Below are 10544 nucleotides of genomic sequence, written 5' to 3'. Positions count from 1 at the left end.
GTATACATTTATTTGACGCACCCTGTATTTAGCACTGACCGTGTTTTGCGTGGAAAGTCAAATCCTAACTGTTTCTGAGTGATACTCGGCTTATTATTATTTTGTTGTCCATTCCGTCTCGAGTCCGTGCATAGATAAGGCTGAATTCACCTTCCACAAAGGCCCTAGCTGTTATTGTTGGTGATCAACTAGACCGGAGTCAGTTATGGTTTGCATAATTGCTATCATGACGGACTGGCATATTTTTATTATTCATAATCTTCTTCGTAAAAGCATTTAGTCGTCGTAGTTGAGAGGGTGGAATCTGCCTTCCTATTGGCAGCCATTCCGTAGGTGTTCATTTGATAGCGCCAGCAATCATTCTCACGATAAACATGGATGTTTTGCGCATACAGGATATTTAGCCAAATCGGAGCAAAATACTTAGCAGTTGAGAAGACAAGATAGAGAGCAGAAGAACGTAGGGTGGATAGCGATGCTGCCGAGCTTGGGTCATATAGCTTATGGATGTCCTAAAGAACACGCATTCATATAACATGTTTCTTGTTTTCAGTTTTTCGGCTGTTTTTTAGATGCTCTCTGGAAGATGGTGCTCTATCAAGAGGTGCCCACAGGTAATACCGTGTTTTATAGTAAGTAGTACTTGACAATGGCTTACGAAGGATAGTCGTGAAGTTAGTATAAGGGCCTATGTTCCCTGGTAGCTTATTACAAATGAAGTTACATGATTTTTAACTTAATTTTTTTAAGACGATAATTCAAATTTTATGACTACCTCTCGTGAAAGCAGAAACTGTCGATCTTGACGAGATTGCATCCCCAGTAGGACCACGATTTTAACTTCAACGACGTTTCCCATTTAAGTTCGCACCGAGTTTGCAGCTGTTGCAGCAGCTGCCCTCCGCAACAGTCTGAGGACGAGATTTATCTGCGTGTTGCTGTTGTTTTAGTCAGCTACGCCCGGCGAGATCTTTATCTGCGGTTGCGACCGCGGCTGCTGTGCGCGACCTTGGTATCCCGGCCTGGGCCAGTGTCCCGTCGTGACTTGCGAAGCAGCAATAACTTGCAGCCAGTAATTGGAATGCTGCAGCGCGAGCCGTCCTGTTATACACAGGTGTACCCAATTTGTTAGTGGTAGCCTTTCCCTTGAAGTTACCCGTGCAGCGTGCGAGTTTTTTCGCGATAATAATCTCCGACAAGTTATCGTTTGTTTTATTCCGAATTGCTTACATTCAGTAGTTTTCACACGTTTTAGGTATAGACGTCTGTTCAGCCATATCTGTAGAATAACAGGACTGTTTAATTCTTCACCCCTCACTCCAGCCCTCTGCCTCCCTTCTCGAGACCAACCAGCCTCAGTTTTTAAATGATAATTGTCCTGATATTTTACAGGAAGTAGATTGATTTATGGGAATAGGAACACACTGAGAAATTATATCTGCAAGTGTAAGTCCTTTCCGAAGCTTTTACGGAGCTCTGTTCGTTGAAAATAAGTTACAGATCGATTTACAGTTTTAGGCGGTATATTCGCTTAAACTTGCACTCGGTGATACTGTCGTGACCCAGCCTATCGGTTTCAAAGATTGCGGGTTCGAAAGTAATATTGGTTGTTCTCAAATACTCTGCCTGGCAAGAAAAGTGAAGCACCCAGCAGGGAAGGAGGAAACGAAATGAAACGTCACGAGTTGCGAGGTATGTGATGTCATTTCAACTTTACAAAACCAAGTTAAATTTATAAAGAACTTAGCACGATGAACCCACTTATGACGTTATGACTCTGGCTTGGATGCATCGGCTGATTTGTGTCTGAAGCCGTTATGTCCTCTCACGACGCAAGACAGCGACAACTGTTATAACTGGTCTTTGACATAATGAATACTGGTAGTGTGACGGAATTGAATTCCGAGCTGGTCCCAAGCAAATTCTATCGGACACCACCATACTGTCGTACGGGAAGTAACAGATAGACACACAAGTCGTCCGTGACGTCACAGCTCCATCAGTCACTACCAGCTATGACATAAAGTCTTAGCCGATGATTCCTCACACCATGACGCTAGGAATTAGACGGCTCTGCCTCTCCGAAGCATTGGAAGAAGGTCGCGGGCATACTCGCCGACAGTGGTGCAGAATAGTGATTTATCGCTGAATACAATGTGACGTTGTTAATCAGCAGTCCATGCTTCAGGGCAGCGGCAGCACTAAAAACGCAGCCGTTTGTGTTGCTGTGTTAGCGGAAGGCTGTATATGTAACGGTGGCTCTAGTCCGGCTGCTGCTAGCCTCTGAATGTTGAAGGCGCTCCGCAACTTGTTCTCAGTTGGCAGATGCAGATGGAAAGTGATTAGTATGAGCTTAGTGCATAATACGGCGATCCTGCCTTGTGTTGCTCGGGCATGGTCGATCGGAACCTCACGTTCCCATGCAGTCCAACATCGGGCCACAGATACATCTGAAAGCCCCACAAAATTGGCTCTTGCAAAATTACACCCTCTGGCCTACAGTGGAGCTCATTTCAAACTCTGTCAGACGCTGATAACGCTGTCTCAGACGAGTACACGGCATTTACGTGTCGTTCACAGTCCTCACCCAATACCCGACGCTGTTTGCGCTCCTTATACACTCTTCTAGGTCTGGTCGCAATACTAAATATGAACACTAATGCACTCTGGTGACCGTTCTGCCAGTCTCAGAGAAGTGCAATTGTAATCATTTAAATATCAGCCTATGATGTGTAATTGTGCGAAGTTACATTGACATCCGACAACGTCTTTTGGGTGTATTTATGCATGTCACCTCCATCCTCCACCGAAAAAAAATCATAGATGTGATTTGGTTGTATGAGGTCTACGGTATTTCTTTCCTCTCAGTGAGTTTTACGTGTACCAAGTTTGGTTGAAATTGTGAGACGCTTTCCAGAGGTACCTACTTCACTGCTACCCATGGATGTATATTACCCACTGTGCAGTTTTTATGAGTACTAAGTAATATGTGTACACGTTCTGTTGGAACTGCTTCCCGCGTTTCACAGATATACTTACTTTTAAATTAAAACCCTATCTCACATATATCTCTAATCCTAGGAGTGCAAACGGTTTCGCATGTCGTACTACTTTTCCCACATAGTAAAATAAATGGTTACCTTGTTTGGCTGAAAGTGCTCGACACATTCCACATTTCCCATAAAAACTCCTATTGGAGCTTATAATGCCGTCCGCTCACAGCAGCAAGTCACACGTGTACAAAGTTTGGATGAGGCTCTTGATCATATGGCGACACAAGCCCGTATGTTCCAGGAGCCACTGGACATCCACTGCTGGACCTAGAACTTTTCTAAACTTCTCCACGCACTGCGGTGTTCTGCTATATGTATCCCCCCTCTACGCTTTTATGCATCTTCTATTAAGTCGTCTACTTAGTATTTTTTCATCTTTTGGAATCCATGAAAGAACTTCGTTGGTCGATGTACCGTCCATTTGCCTAGCTACGTGTCTCGACCAAATACAGTTTTCATGCTTCACCAATGCAAGTCAGAAGTGGTAAAACGGATTGATTGTAAGCTTTCGGTTCCATACACTTTGGAACTTAAGTTTTGAATATGTTTTACCAAAAGACCCGTCGTCAATTTTTATTCTTCTGCTTCTTTCTTTTACGTACAGTCCTCCCATCTGGCTTAAGGTTCCCGGAATACAAAATATGATAAACTGATTCAGCGACTCCATTGTCAATGTGTACAACTTTATTTTCAATGTGTTGATTACACCTTTTGGTCTTGTCATAACTGATTTTCAGGTCAACTGTCAAACGCGGTAAGGTAAGCTCTCCCATTGTTCGTTAAGGTTCACCCGCACTAGAGGCGGATAAAAAAATTGCACCGAATGTGATTTATATATAATCCGTTATTACCTATTTATTCACCATTTTCCTAGTTTAAACTTTGGGAATTTCTTTAGTTTTATTGACATTATATTCGGTCACACGGAAATTTCTTGTGTGACTCCTCTTTCAGATATTCGGATGAAGTCTAATGCAAGCTGTGGCTTGGCTTACAACTTCTGCAGGATACTAGCCTAAGATGAAACAGTCCCTTGTTTCTCAGGGTCACTTAAGAGACTCAGAAGCTTTCAAAATGCGTAACAGATTCTGTGGTAATTCAAACTCATTTCTCCATTAAAGTATAAAGTTTCTCTCTGTGGTTGTATCTTGTACACGATGGAGAGGTTGCTGATAGGTCTGTAGTCTTTTATGTCTTCTTTCTTGTGAAATATTATAGAATAACCACAGCACTGTTTAGGGGATTTCCTTCTCCGCAGACATTACATCAGCAATTTCATAAGCTCCTTTTATGTTATGACATCTGAGGCTCCACCGACGTATATGATGCTTCCGTGGTTCTCAGATGTACTGCCGTATGCAACCGTCGAAGGTCCACGATATATCGGCGAACAGCCGTTCCGCCATCATCAAGTGGTACTGATGGAATGAGGGGTCTGTACCATCTGATGATGGTGGAACGGCTGTTCGCCGAAATATCGTGGACCTTCGACGATTGCATCCGGTAGTACACAGATAACCGCAGTAGCATCCTTTTATATTACTTTCTCTCAAGCTTTAATCATTTCCATTAAAGCACTATCATCTCAAGGCGATTTTCCTTTCATTATTTCTGAAATGAATGTTTACATATCATTTGATATCGTTTCCAGAACGTTAATTCCATTATTGAATATCAATATTATCGTTGAACTATAAAAATCTTTGAAGAAGGAAGATTGTACGATTTTCTCTGCCTTGACGTTGTCCTGCCTGCCGTAATAATTGAAAATGAGGCTTCTACTCAAATTTGTTTTGTCTTCTTCATTCATTGTACCTTCTCACATCGACTCAAAAATATTTATGTATAATTTCTTTTAATTCTTCATATTCTACCTTGCTTCTGCTATCGTTTTCTCTTAACTCTTCGTTAGATTTCTCACTCCATTTGAAATATTCTTTTGTTTTGCTCTCATAGTATGATTCGTCTTTTGCTATTTGCTTAAGCAATTACCTTTTGTTACATACTAATCTTTTATCTGTACCTTTATAATATTCATTTTCTAATCTACTAAAATGGTTGCTTAATTTAACCTTTTACACCACATTAGTTTTAAGTAAATTCCCATAACCTTCATTTCTGGCTTTCTATCTGATGAGTCTATTCCTGTCTAACTTTGTAACTATTTTTAATCAGCATCTTACCAAACAAAGACCTCTTGAAATTATAAGTGCTTTACACATTCTTCACTATTTTTTTTGCGGCGTGGAGTGGCCGCGCGGTTTGAGGCGTCATGTCACGGACTGCGCGGCCCGTCCCGCCGGAGGTTCGAGTCCTCCCTCGGGCATGGATGTGTATGGTGTTCTTAGTTTAAGTTAGTTTAAGTAGTGTGTAAGTCTAGGGACCAATGACCTAAGCAGTTTGGTCCCTTAGGAATTCACACACATTTGAACATATTTTTTTGAAATTTTGTAAAATATAGACAGTTACATGTTTAGTTCTATTTGCTTGTTGCCAAGTCCTTTTTCTGTTTGATTTCCTCTGGAATAATGCGTTATGGCCAGAAATGTTCGTCTCGGCAAATTCTGTTAAGGTACGTGTGACTGTCATTTATGGTATTATATAAAATTTGTCCTACAGGTAATTAAAAAATGGTACATACTTACGTATTAAAATCCTCCATTATCATTATGTAGAGGGACTTGCTGTCATACATCATTGTCTCCACTCACTGTAGAAGTTTTACATCGTATAGTAATATTATTTGAAAATTTATTGTTTACAATAAAATCTAAACCTAAATTTCCTGCCTGATATGTCTCTGGAACAAAACATATGGCCCTATTTTCATTCCAGTTGGTATTAATTTTTTTTACCGCACTTAACCTCTCCGTATGCCGTTTGACAGTATTTTTTATTGGAGCTTTTACCTTCTGATCCTAAAGTTCTGCACTTGATTGTGTTGTAGAAGAGTTGTAGAAGTAGCTTGGGTTTAATCTCCACGTTATACTCTGTTTAGTTGGACAGATTGCAGAGCGATGCAGATGCACAAGTAACTGCGAGTACCGTGTGGCTTGAAGCCGGTCGGCCACTCCAATGTTCCTTCACCGGAGCAGGCATACCGATGTCCCAATAATTCTCACCTGTCAGTAAGACATCGAACGGTCTTACCCATGGTACAAAATTCGGTCAAGATCCAAGAGTTCGGCGGGACACACTCAGCAGTCTCATCTAGGTTAAAATGGCTCTGAGCACTATGGGACTTAACTGCTGGGCCGGCCGCGGTGGTCTAGCGGTTCTAGGCGCTCAGTCCGGATCCGCGCGACTGCTACGGTCGCAGGTTCGAATCCTGCCTCGGGCATGGATGTGTGTGATGTTCTTAGGTTAGTTATGTTTAAGTAGTTCTCAGTTCTAGGGGACTGATGACCATAGATGTTAAGTCCCATAGTGCTCAGAGCCATTTGAACCATTTTTTTGAACTTAACTGCTGGGGTCATCAGTCCCTTAGGACTTAGAACTACTTAAACCTAACTAATGTAAGGACCTCACACACATCCATGCCCGAGGCAGGATTCGAACCTGCGACCGTAGTGGTCGCGCGGTTCTAGAATGTAGCGCCTAGAACCGCTCGGCCACTCCGGCCGGTAGTCTCATCTAGGACTTGAGTTCTGTCGCTCATTAGACGCTGGATTATCACGACCAGAACACATGCTGAATAGGAGCCAGCAAATCCCTCAGCTCTGTTATAGATATTGTATTATTTTTATTTCGTTATTTATCTGGCCGCAGATTCCTAAAGTTCGGCGCTGTTGTAAATGGCTCCCTGGCTGGTGAATGAGAAGAAGGTCGCATTCGGTATGTGTTCTGTGATGTTTTTGACGTCACATCTCTGAATTATCTACTTTGAAGTGAAAGAATTTGTAGTAAATAATGGAACGGTTTACTGGCGTCTTTAGTGACTGGTAAGCTTGGTTCTGTCGTTTTCCTCCAGAAGGTGTTATACTCCGTAGCAGTAGAGTTTAAATCCTTGTCTAACATTCCAGGTTTGTTTCCCGTGTATTCTCCAAATCACTCTAACTCCTGGTCTATTTCCTTGAAAAAGCCATGGCCAAAGTCCTCTCCAGTCTTTGTCCAGTCTGTGACGGTATAGTAATGGGTGATGTAATGGCCTAGCTGTCGACGGGACACAAATTTTTCATTTCATGATAAGCAGTGTCACGTTTTTGTTCTATTTTGGTGATACAGTATTTCAAACACGTTAGTGAGAATTACAGATGATCAAGTCTGCTTACTAATTTTGTGTCTTGTCTTGCCATATTGTGTTTCTCCTGCTGCAAGATCCCTAGTTCAGTATTTGGATGACACGAAAACGAATCAGTAACTTGACACGTTCAGAAAATGGTTAGTCCCCTTTCACCGAACAATGCCAGTTACTCAAAATTTGCGTCAGACAGAGATTTCTGATGTCGTTAATTCCCAAAGTTGAAATTTTTTACGCTTGTATGTACGTATCCTAGACTACAGTATCAACGAGTCACAACTAGAATCGTTCACCTCATACAAATAGCTGGGTGTAACTCTGTAGGGATATGCAATGGAACGACAACATGATTTAGTTGCAGGTGAAGCAGGTAGCGGACTTCGGGTCATTGGAAGAATATAAGAACATGCAGTCAATCTACAAAAGAGATTACTTACAAATCGCTCATGCGACCCATTCTAGAATATTACTTAAATGTGTGGAAATCTTACCACATAGTCCTAACAGGGAATATCATATGTCTACAGAGAAGGTAACACGAATGGTCACAGTTTGTTTGACCCGTAAGAGAGCGTCACAGTGATGGTGAAAAAAATGAACTGGCGTACACTTCAAGATAGTCACAAACTATCTTGAAAGAGCCTACTTACAGAGTGTCAAGAAATAGCTTTAAACGATAAATCCAGGAATATACTACACCTATAGGGATCGTGAGGACAAGATTAGATCAATTACAGCGCTCAAGTGCCATTTGAACATTATGAAGAAGCACAAATAACTACCATGCGCTTCACACTGGTTTTTAAAGTATGGGTGTAGTGTAGATATTGTCTAAAATATTTCTACAATGTACATTTATCATCGATCAAAACTCTTGGTTCGAATCACATGTAGGAAACAGCCCAAGATCAGCACACCAGATAAGTCATGTAGTTTCACCACGGAGTAACGTCGAGAATTCGTTCTTGTTCCTAATGGCTTCTAGAAAGAGATATGGGCATGAACATCGAATAGGCGTACCAAGCTTGTATTTACTCCGTTATCCAAGAAGACGGATGACTTATAGCATAAAAAAATTGCCGAAAAATGCCGAGTGGGTGTTGATCAAACCTCCGTCTGTCATTCAAAACAAACTGAACTACCACAAGCGTTGTACACGATGGGTTCCCAAGAGCTTGTTGTTCATCACAAAGATTAGAGGCTTAAAATTTGCAAACAAGCTAAAAACCCTAGTTGATACTTTCATGGACCAGATTTTAACAAGGAACGCGGCTAAGCTACATCATTTTGAGCTAGAGCAAATGCGTCAAAGTATGGAGAGGAGACACCCTGAACTATCTGTCCGTAACAAATACAAAACGAAAACATAGGCTGGTAAGGTTACTTTAACCATTCATTCGGGTGGCCAGGGTCCGATTTTCTGTGATTTTTAGAGGAGCAACGCACTGTCAACGGCGTATACCATTTGGGCATACCTGAGAACAAAGTGAAGCCACCGCTGAAAAGGAAATGTCTCGTATGGCAGAGGAGAGGAGTGCTGGTTCTTCAACTCAACACTCGCCCACATACGGAACAATCGAACCTGGAAACTGTTGACAAAGTGGGTTGGAGCCTCCTACCTCATTCTCTTTACAGACGCTGACCTCGTCCCCTCGCATTCTTATCTGTTTCATCCGGTGAAGAAGCTTTACATGGTGTCAAGTTCAACGGCGATGAAGAAGAAGAGAAGAACTCTAAACTGGCTTCGAGAACAAGGTAAAGAATTCTTCGTTGTTGGAATAATAAGACTATTAAGAGGATGGGAAAAAATGGTTCAAATGGCTCTGAGCACTATGGGACTTAACATCTATGGTCATCAGTCCCCTAGAACTTAGAACTACTTAAACGTAACTAACCGAAGGACATCACACAACACCCAGTCATCACGAGGCAGAGAAAATCCCTGACCCCGCCAGGAATCGAACCCGGGAACCCGGGCGCGGGAAGCGAGAACGCTACCGCACGTCCACGAGCTGCGGACTAAGAGGATGGGACAAGTGAATAGAAGTTGCTGGGGGTTATGTACAAAAATTACTAAGAATATTTTGATTTCATTAACAATTTATACTATACAGGAATTTGTCTGCTTAACACTTTAAGTACCATACTCGTAATAATGCGTTGTCTTCAGTGTTGGAAACAATGCTTTACCCGCAATATAACGGATACAACATCTTAGTGAGAACTGCCATGCCCAAAGTCATCGCTAATACGCCGTGCCCGTAATACGAGTAGTAATGAAACACATTTTTTTCTGAGAGCAGGTTGGTTTTATTCAGGATTCCAATACATCACCTTACTCCCCTTTCTTTTGGCTACAAAACCCTATTTTCAACATAACCTCCATTCAATGCAAAGGCCTTTCGGTACCTTACTGGGAGGGCTTGTATGTCCACGTGGTACCACCCTACTGGTCGATGTCGGAGAAAACATCTTGTTGCATCAGTAAGCTCCCCATCATCCATATACTGGTTCCCGTGGAGTGCATCCTTCAATGGACCGAACAGAACCGGAAGGTGGGAGGTTCGGACTGTAGGGTGGGTGAGGGAGAACAGTCCAGTCAAGTATTGTGAGCTGCTCTATGGTATGCAGACTTGTGTGCAGTCTTTCATTGTCATGGAGGAGAGAAAAGCGTTTGCATTTTTGTGACGACGCTGAAGTAGTTTCTTCCGCTTCCTGAGAGCAGCAGAATACACTACAGAGTTGATCGTTGCATCATAAGAGAGGACATCAAACAGAATAAGCCCTTCAGAGTCACAGAAGACCGCCGCCGTGACTTCACTGGCTGAGGGTGCGGCTTTGAATTTTATATTCGGAGATGGTGAGGCACCACTCCATGGATTGTCATTTTGTTTCCAGTTCGAAGTGATGAACACGTGTTTGATCGCCTGTGATGATATTCGACAAAAATTTTCATGATCAGCCTCGAAGCGCGACGGTAATTTCGCACGGATGGTCTTTCGTGGCTCTTTATGGTCTTCTGTTTCGTGGCGAGAAACCCAGGGGGCACACACACATTTGACTACGCCAACTGGTGGACGACTGTGTCAGCAGTACCAGCGGAGACGTCAATTTGAACAACTAACTGTTAATCACTCTGAATCAGAATGTCCACATGTTCCAACACTGCATGAGTCACATCTGTTCAAATGGCTCTGAGCACTATGGGACTTAACTTCTGAGGTCATCAGTCCCCTAGAACTTAGAACTAC

This window comes from Schistocerca piceifrons, chromosome 1 (assembly GCF_021461385.2).
Source record: "Schistocerca piceifrons isolate TAMUIC-IGC-003096 chromosome 1, iqSchPice1.1, whole genome shotgun sequence".
In the NCBI taxonomy this organism is placed as follows: Eukaryota; Metazoa; Arthropoda; class Insecta; order Orthoptera; family Acrididae; genus Schistocerca; species Schistocerca piceifrons.
Note: the sequence above shows the minus strand (reverse complement) of the source record.